We start from the raw sequence: 9,165 nt of genomic DNA on the forward strand, positions 1-9,165 counted from the left end.
AAAGCGTCCCTCGCTCCATCAGGGCGCTGGGCTCCGCAGCAAATCCTTTGTCTCCTGCTTCAATCCCTCCGGAGCCAGCCAGCGCCTGGCTTAGCTCTGCTCCAGCCCTCCCTGTGGGCTCTGTCACCCCCATCACCCAGCCCGATCCTGTCACCTGCTCCACCAGCCCCCCCTCTGGCCCGCAGCCACCCCAGATGAAAATCTACTTCCTGCCATCACTCAGGCTCCTCTCCCCCCCCCACCTTCCCCCACCACCCTCCCTGGCATCAGATTTTACCACCCAGTGCGCTGGGCTGGGCCTATCCTTGCTCCTCTCTGACTCCCTGAGAGGGCAATGGGAACATGGGAGGCTGGGGAAGGGGGCTTCTCCTCCTTTTCAGCCTCCAGACTCTCCCCAGGGGCTGGCAAGGTGGGATCTCACCAAAGCAAGCTGGGAAAAGCCCCAGAGCGGCGGGTCACCCTGGCCAGGGAGTGTGGTTTCCCTACAGGACACTCTCTCCCTCTGAACTCCAGCAGCTTCAACTTGGGGCTGCATCACTGTCCCAAGATGGCTGCCTCCCTGGGAATCCAGTTGCTACGGCAACAAGAAGGCCCCCCCCCCCCCACCAGAGGCAAGGGGTAGGGAGCCGGAGAGTGCAGAGGGACATGAAATTTGACCACTGTGGCTGTGTTGTGCCCTCCTTCCCCCATCTCAAGGGACGTGGCCCTTCTGGAGCACAGGTGGGCAGGTGTCCCACGGCGGGCTTTGTGGCAGAAATGGCAAGGGAGCCACAGGGACGGTGCCACTGCCAGGGCAGCCTGTCGTTCTGGGGGATTTGGGGAACCCGTGGGTCGCGGAGCACAGAAATAGAATTATCCTAAGTCCGAACCCGCGATACATCTGTCTGGCCAGAGCTTCCCTGTGACAGAGCTGCCAAGACCACTTTATGGGAAAGGCTTTACCCTAGAAGCTGTCAACCTCAAAGTTAGGATCGTGCCCCAACTCCTGCCACTTCCCTAACAGCCCCTTTGGAGATGGCACTCATGAGTGACCTACACCCTCCCTTAACCTATTTATATTTTCAGACTGTGACATCTCTTCGGGGAATGAGCTCCCTGAATTTATGGCCAGCTGCTCAGAGGAGCGTTCCCCTTGATCTGCTCCGTACCCATCTGATGTGCGCGTTAAAGGAATCCCCTAGTGTTCGGTGCTTTGGGATTTGGTGAACGACTCTTCATCCTGCCCTTCCAACCCTCACGGCAGCATACACTGTAATTTCAAAGGTGAGTATTTCACGATGCCCCATGTGCTCCAGGTGACTTTACCATAGTACCTCATTTATTCCTGACGACCCCGGGAGGTGGCAATTCTAATCTGCATTTCAAAGGTGAGCCAACCGACCTGCAGAGGAGAGTTGACTCGTCCACCAGCTGGCACAAGGCAGAGGTGGGATTCCAATAGGTCTGGCAATATGGTCGGTACTTGTCCCAGGAGGACCCAGCTACTCTCAGGAACCTGTTTGTCCTGGAAGCGCAAGAATTAAAATAAGAGACTTAATTGTCCCGGTTGAAAATAAGGAGAAGACTTCTTCCTCCTCTCCCTTTTCTTTCGGAGTTTTTTCCTGTGTCCTTTTCAAATGTTTGGAAATCCTTATAACGGCTAGATGAGTCTCCTGCTGGTCCCAGAGTTCAGGCATTTCCTCAAAGACCCGAGAGCCATCTTTTTGAAATGCAAACATCAAGAGAGAGAGGGCACATCACGCTCAGTTCCCGTGGGAAGGTAGGAGCCTAACTTTGGTGGGTGCCTTGCTCCCGTTTGCAAAAAACTACCTCCCGTTGCAAATTCTGCGTTTGTTTTTCCTCTGGATAAAGCCAATAAACTAACACAGATGGTCGCCCAGTTACCAGGTAAAGACAGGATGTGTGACAAATGGCGCTATCAACACCTCTTATATGAGGATGAGTTCTCGTTGATCATGGTGTATAAACAAGGCGTATGTATGTAGATAATGGGTTGTGGCCACTTGGCTACCGAAGGGGATCAGAATAAGCCACCCCAAAGTATGCCCCTTGGCATATGGATTGTTTTGAGCGGAAGGCCACAGAGGAACAGCAGATGCGGAAAAACCTCTAAAATCAGAGCATAAATGGCTCTTTTGTCAAGAAAATTTACATTGACAAAGGAATGTTCTGTCTTTGAATTCTCGTAGGTGATAAGCGGTGATGCCCATCGCCTTCTGGTTTAATGCGTATTTGATAAGAACACTGTTCCCTCTACCTTGGTGGAGGTTTTCTGGGTTGGGAGATTTTTTTTTTTTTATTTCACTTCCCCTACAGTCCCTTTGCCTTTCCAATCATAGATTCCCTGTGCTTTGAATGTGTGCCTCTCACCCCTAAGACTGGATGCTCATGGATGTTCAGGTTCCCGGTGTCAGGGGGCGTGGTCTATTCTGAATTAAGCTTTGCTGGTGTGTGAACAGGTATCTGACCCCAGCGAAGGGTGATCCCTCCCTGCCTTCTTAGGTAACTGTTAGGCCATCCCACATTTGGGGGGAGGTTTTAGCAACTACTGCTTTAGCCAGCAGAGCTACCCCCCCCCCCCACCAACTGACATCACCCCTGTCTTCAAAAACCTTTGAGGTCTAAGAGGTGAAGTCACAACTTAGTCATGTACCACTCCCCCCACCAGCATAACTTCTGCTGCTCTTCCAATTTATCTCCCTATTCCTTTCTGTCCCCTGCCCCGCAGATAATCCACTCAGCCTTGCATTATTTTCAAGTGCCTTCACTCACTTCGTTCCTTCTGGCTTGGAATGTATCCTCTTCCGGTCTCCACCCAGGCAAGGTCTAGGTTTTCTTCAAGAAGCAGCCCACGTGCTCCTCCCCCTGCAAATATCAAAACAAGACCCCCGCCAGCACCTTCAGGCTGCACCACGCTATGTACAGACCTCATCTCGAAGTTTTTGTCTGGTCGGTGTCCCCGGCTAGGTCTGTGACACGTCCTCTGCAGCACACAGTTGTTTGAGGGCGCGACCCATCTCCCTTTTGCATCACATCATCCAACTGCACCGAGCCCAGGGCCTTACCTGCCTACCCGACTCGGTGCTCAGGCAGGGCCAGCCTTGGTGACGAAGGTGGGTCCTACAGCCTCAGGTGACACGTAGACTGGTATAGGGTTTCCCAAAGGGGAGGAACTGAGAGGCTTTATGTTTGTTCCTCCTCCGCAGTTGAGGGTCACAGACTCTTTCTCAGCTAATCAGCAGGTGGAAATGTAACCATCCCGACTGGGCCACCCAGCACAAGGCCTTCCTGCTCCCCTTCTCTCTCCAGAGTAATAAACAGAGTCGTTACCAGGTGCCTCTTGCAGCCTTCTGTGCTGGCAGGTTATTTATATGCAAATTTGCCTGTCTGTGGTGGTGGAGGCTCATAAACATGATAACAGAAGCTTCTGTAGGGGCTGGGACGTGATGGAGGGTGGGGAGAGGCCCTCTAGCTTCTGCGAGGAGAGTTAATATGGGATTAGCCACAACCAATTAGATGGTATCGAACCCAAAGGTACCCAGCAGCTTAGCTAAACTGAAGATCCGGCTGAGGGAGGGGGCTGTGGCTGTCGGGAGGGCCTCAGGCACTGGTGGAGCCATCCCCCAGGAAGCCAGGCTTCGGGGTAGAGTCCCTGACCCAGGCCCCTTGGAAAGGGGCCCTGAGAGGGAGGAAGGGCACGACCCTGACCTTCACAGCAATCCTGGCATCCGTGGATGCCAGCAGGAAGCATCCCCTGCTCTGCAGGTGCAAAGGTATGACAGCCCATGCTTTCGTGCCCTGGTCCCTTCACCCCTGCTCACCTTCACCTCTGCCTGATAGACTGGGACCCATCCTCTGGAACTCCCCTGGGATGCCCTCCCCGCCCCAACAAAGCCTTGCTTAGCCTGCCCTGCTCTGAGGTCCTGTAGGACATGGCACACGCCTCCATATGCCACTCACCACACTTTGTCTCCGGGTCTGTCCCCCATCTGGACCACAGCGTCTGAAGGCTGCACATGGCATCATTCACCTTTGGCTCTCCGGTCCACAGTATGGTGTTTGGCACAAAATAGATGCTCAGTGAACGTTTGGGGGGGAAACTGGGAAGGGAAATACAAAGAAAGCCAAAGACATTTGGACTTAAATGCTGACATTACTTGACTACGCCCCCCCCAAAGTATGTCTCCTTAGCGCATGGGTTGTTTAGAGCTAAAGGCCATGGACAGCCAACAGGTATAGGGAAAGCTCTATAACAGGGAACGAGCTTTCCTTTTTAGAGGGAATTGACATCAATCAAGGAAATTTCCATTTGGAAAAGTGTCTCTCCTGTACCTGGAAGAGGAGACTCTTCACTACTTTAAAAAAAAAATTTTTTTAATGTTTTATTTATTTTTGAGAGAGAAAGAGAGAGAGAGAGAGAGAGAGAGACAGAGTACGAGCGGGGGAGGGGTAGAGAGCGAGGGAAACACAGAATCCACAAAGCTGGCTCCAGGCTCCGAGCTGTCAGCACAGAGCCCGACGCGGGACTCGAACCCGTGAACCACAGGATCATGACCTGAGCCGAAGTCGGACGCTTAACCCACTGAGCCACCCAGGTGCCCCAGACTTTTCGCAACTCTTATTAGTGGAACAGGTCCTGACTTATATCTGCATACCCAGCCCTACTAAACAACTCCTATACCCCCCATTTTTTCCGGTTACCTCCCCACAACTTGCCACCCCGGCCCCAAAGCCCCCTTTTCCTTTGTGTAGTCTAAGATGGAACAGGAGTCCAAGTCTATCCGCCCCTTGGGGGATTACTCACTATTGGGAGCTCCCACGTATACGTGGGATGAAGCACACATTAATACATTTCTGTTTTCTGTTGTTAATCTGTCTGTGGTCAGGCTAATTACAGGGCCACAGCTGGAGAACCCAAGGTGGACAGAGGAAAATATTTTTTCCCTCCCTACATGCTGCTTTTGTGATCTTGGGCAAGTGATCGTACTCTTTGGCCTCAGTTTCCTCACCTGTAAAATGGGGGTAACAGCCCCTCAAATGACTCTCCTATGTGTAGAGCTTGTAAACCTGACCCTTAGTTTGCTCAGTAAAGTTAGCTATGTTTCCCTTGCCATTAACGGCTTCCCTTCCCACCCTCCAGGGCATCAGGTCACTGGTCACACATTCTCTTTTCTCTCAAGGGGAGTCCGGTCCCCGGGGAAGGCAATCAGGAGAGATGAATTCAGCAATCAGGAAAGCAAAGACTTGCGGATAATAGAGTAGGAAGAGAGAGGAGAATTCGTTGGAGACAGAGAATGGAAAATGAGCCACAGCCTCTGAAAGGGGCTTTTTATTGTGAGGGTGTCCCTGAGAGTAGCAGGAAGCTCGTGTGCAGCCCCAGAGAAAAGGCTAGGAGTGCGGAGTGAGGAGTGGAAACCTTGGTCTGCTTTCTGGGCCGGTCAGCAAGCGGGCACCCTGTCCCTTGGACCCCTGCCCGGGGCCAGGCGGCGTCCTCCACCCAGGCCAGGGCCTGGACGTGAGGCGGGGAAAGCAGCTGCTGCTCTCGATTTTCGCGCGAGCCAGGGGCTGAAACACGACTTGACGACCTCCATTTGGACCTCGGTCTGTGCTTTCTAACCGACTGAGTTCTTCTTTCCCTGTTTCTCTCTTACCTCAGGCAAAAGACCCTGAGGGTGAAGCTGAAACTACCCCCTCAAGCAATAATGACTACCCCATGGCAGCAAGACCCCAAGGCAATGATCCACCTGACCTTTATTGCCCACCTACGGAACCCACAGACCTTTGCCCCGTACTTGCCTTATATAAACCTGGAGGTCTTTTCAGCACTCTGGAGATGGTCTTTGAGACGTTGGTCCTCTGTCTTGCTGATGTCAGCCCCACTGAGAGCGGCTGCACCTGCTCAACTTTGGACCCCTGGAGCCAGGTATTCTAGCACCCCTGCGCCCCGGCTACAGGGCCTGATGCCGGGCCCCAAAACCCCATCTCTAAGGAATCCCTCCTTGAAGACCTCCAGGGGTTCTGGCCACTTCCCCAGCTGCTCTGTGTGCCTGTCACTGTGCTGTGACAAGGCATTATGCTCCGTTTGGCCGCTCAAGGGTGTCCTTCGACCTCACGGAATGTGCAGGCCAGTAGGAGCCGTGCGCCTCGCTGAGTCCAAAGCACTTAAAAAAATTTTTTTTAATTAAATTAATTAATTAATAAAATTTAATTAATTTAATTAAAATTAATTTAAAAAAATTGTTTTAACGTTTATTTATTTTTGAGAAAGAGAGAAAGAGCAAGAATGGGGGAGGGACAGAGAGAGAGGGAGACACAGAATCTGAAACAGGCTCCAGGTTCTGAGCTGTCGGCACAGAGCCCGACGCGGGGCTCGAGCTCAAGAACCGCGAGATCATGGCCCGAGCCGAAGACGGACACTTCAGCAACCGAGCCACCCAGGCGCCCCCCACAAAGCACTGATTTTACCAATGAAGGAGATGAAGCCTGACAGCCCTTGGGATGGGCTTCATCTCACACCGTGCTTTGTGGTGGGCCTGGATCCCGAGTCCCAGGTCGGAGCTAGCTCTGGGTATTTCCCGTCAGTGCAAAGGGGTCGGCCACCTTCGGTATCAGCCCGGGGATCTTCCTGAGCGTCAGCGCCTGGGCCGAGGAGACTGACAGGCTGCTTGGCAGCAGAGTAGCCATGAGATTTCCTCCCTCCCCTGGGTTCACAGCTATTCTCAGACTGTCTGGAAGTCCCCACTCATGCCCAAACCTCTCTGGGTCTAGTGCCTCACTTCTCAGCACAGATACTCCCTGGCTGGACCCAGGCCTTCTAAAGCAAAGAGGCGGTCCAGCCTGGCAACTTCTTCCTTTGCCTTAAGATACACAAAAACATTGTCGGTTCCCCCTTTGGGTAAGGAAAGCCCGGGCCTCACAGATACAGTGGCTTGGCTCCCCTCCTGGGGAGGGAGTGAGGAGGAAGAGGGGTGGAAATACCTTTCATTCTTTACCAAGGAGCCTGCAATGGAGAAAGCAAGACACAGCTAGTCTTTCAATAGGCTATTCTGCCACCTAACATTCTTAAGCCACCCCGCCACATTTCTAGACGAATCTGATCATGTCTCCTCTCTGCTTAAAATTGTTCAATGGCTCCCCAGTGCCCTCTGGATAAAACCCAAGCTCCCACCACATAACAACGTCATGATCTGGCTAGAGCTTACTTCTCCAGCCCTGGGATGACGGCTGTCCTTCCTCCCTCTGCTGCGGCCAGATTATTCTGGAATTTAACCATGTGTTTAACCCTGGCCGGCATAGAATGCTTCCTCTCACTTGGTCCCTTAGACAAGCAGTTCCTTCAGCCTGGAACACCTTCCACTCTTTGTTTTAACTCCTCTTCGTCCTCCTTCAAGATTCAGAGCGTGGGCCTGGCACGGAGGGGAGACTCACCAAGGCTAAGTGAATTCCACCCTCAGAGATGCTCTGGAAATCCAGGGTCGCCCCCTCCACCCCCCCCCCCCCCCATTTATCCAGCGAACCGTATCTGGAACTTTGAAGTTTTTAGTATTATTTAGCCTACATATCAGGATTTAACTCTTTTTATGAGAGTGATAGCTTCCTGTTGTATCTTTAAAATAACTTGATGGAGGAAGTGTCAATGCAGAGGCAGCTGGGTCAGTAGCCTTTGCTCCTCACGTGGAGGTGGGTGGGCCTCCCCATCAGTGTCTTTAGTCAGAACCACCATCCAAGGCCGGGGCCTCTGTGGACCCCTGAGGGAGGCCTCCTCAGCTAGAGACCAGTTGGAGGGTCTCTAGGATACTATCCAGCCACGACCACATCCTTGGCACTGAGGGGCAGGGGTTGGGGACTCTACCCATGAGAGTCTGTAGGCCTAGGTGTGCGGAAGGAGCCTAGGATAGAAGACCAGGCACCCAGGGATTGGCATTCCCACGGCACCTTCTCCAGGAAGCATTCCTGGACGACCACACCCCACACATGCATTTGCCCACGAGAATCTCACCCAACAATGATCGTGCTTCCACTTTCTCGGCTTCCAGGGCTTCCAACCTTGGGGTCCATTTTCTCCTCCTTCTCCATAAGTCTCAATATCACGTTGGTCACTGGGCAATTTCCATTTCTCCTAAGCAATGTGCTTGAGGCCATTTCTAGGCTGGTCAGCCTGGTCTGGGTTTACATCCTCCTAGAGGGCCTCCAGACTTCAGACTCTGGCCCCTCAAACCTACTTTTCATACAAATGCCCGAGTGAGTCTTCCTTACATTCTGCTGTCCTCTTGTGACTCCCTTACTCAATAATCTTCCATGGCTCCCTCTTTTCTAGTACACAGAAGCCAACGTACCATCTAATCGTCACCTGTTCATCCTATGTTTCATCTCTTCTCAGCCTGTTTACCAGTGACCTTCATTCGCATGGGCAAATCAATGGCCCCCTTTCGAGTCTTCGCCATGGTTGGCTTTTTCTGAAATTCTCTTATCCCCAGATTCTCCTCCTATCCCTCAATGATGCCTACTCAGTTTCTCAGATCATTCCTGTTTCTTTACTTTTTGTCCAAATCTTAAACGCTGATGTTCCTTAATCTCCTGTCCTTGGGACTTTCTTCTCCCTCTACGTCCGTGCTCTCCTCGGGGGGATCTCGTCCAGCTGCAGCGCTTCAGCCATATGCTACCTATTTGCTGTTGTTTACAAATCTACATCTTTAGTCAAGACTGGTGGTCTCCAAGGGGGTGTGTACTAGAGGATCTCTCGAGGTGTAAGAAGAAAGGACTGCTCATACAGCTCATAGGTTCGAGCCCCGCGTCGGGCTCTGGGCTGACGGCTCAGAGCCTGGAGCCTGCTTTGCGTTCTGTGTCTCCCTCTCTCTCTCTCTCTCTCTCTCTGCCCCTCCCCTGCTCGTGTCTGTCCCTTTCTCTCTCTCTTAAAAAATAAATAAACATTTAAAAAAATTTTAAAGATGTCTTACTCATCCTTATATTGCTGACATATGTTAGAGTATGGGTAAATGGAGGCACGTCTAAGTAATGTCAGCTGAACCGAGTAGAAAGCAGGAGTGCTTGGCTGGCATGAGGTAAGGACGACAGGCAGAGAGATGAGACCGCCCCAGCTGAGCTCAGCTGCTCGAGATGCCGCAGCGTAGTGCCTGGCAAGTGCCGGGCAGTCTGAGAAGTTAG

At 52.3% G+C, this 9,165-nt stretch overlaps 1 long non-coding RNA gene across 1 annotated transcript; it reads left to right on the forward strand.

Moving 5' to 3' along the window:
• The first annotated feature begins 597 nt into the window (after positions 1 to 597).
• Positions 598 to 6,156, forward strand: LOC113593145 (uncharacterized). The gene is made up of 3 exons (XR_003413194.2): positions 598 to 720; positions 1,066 to 1,263; positions 5,657 to 6,156. It is a non-coding gene; the product is annotated as an uncharacterized LOC113593145 (long non-coding RNA).
• Positions 6,157 to 9,165: the final 3,009 nt, after the last annotated feature.

This window comes from Acinonyx jubatus, chromosome D1 (assembly GCF_027475565.1).
Source record: "Acinonyx jubatus isolate Ajub_Pintada_27869175 chromosome D1, VMU_Ajub_asm_v1.0, whole genome shotgun sequence".
NCBI classification, from domain to species: Eukaryota; Metazoa; Chordata; class Mammalia; order Carnivora; family Felidae; genus Acinonyx; species Acinonyx jubatus.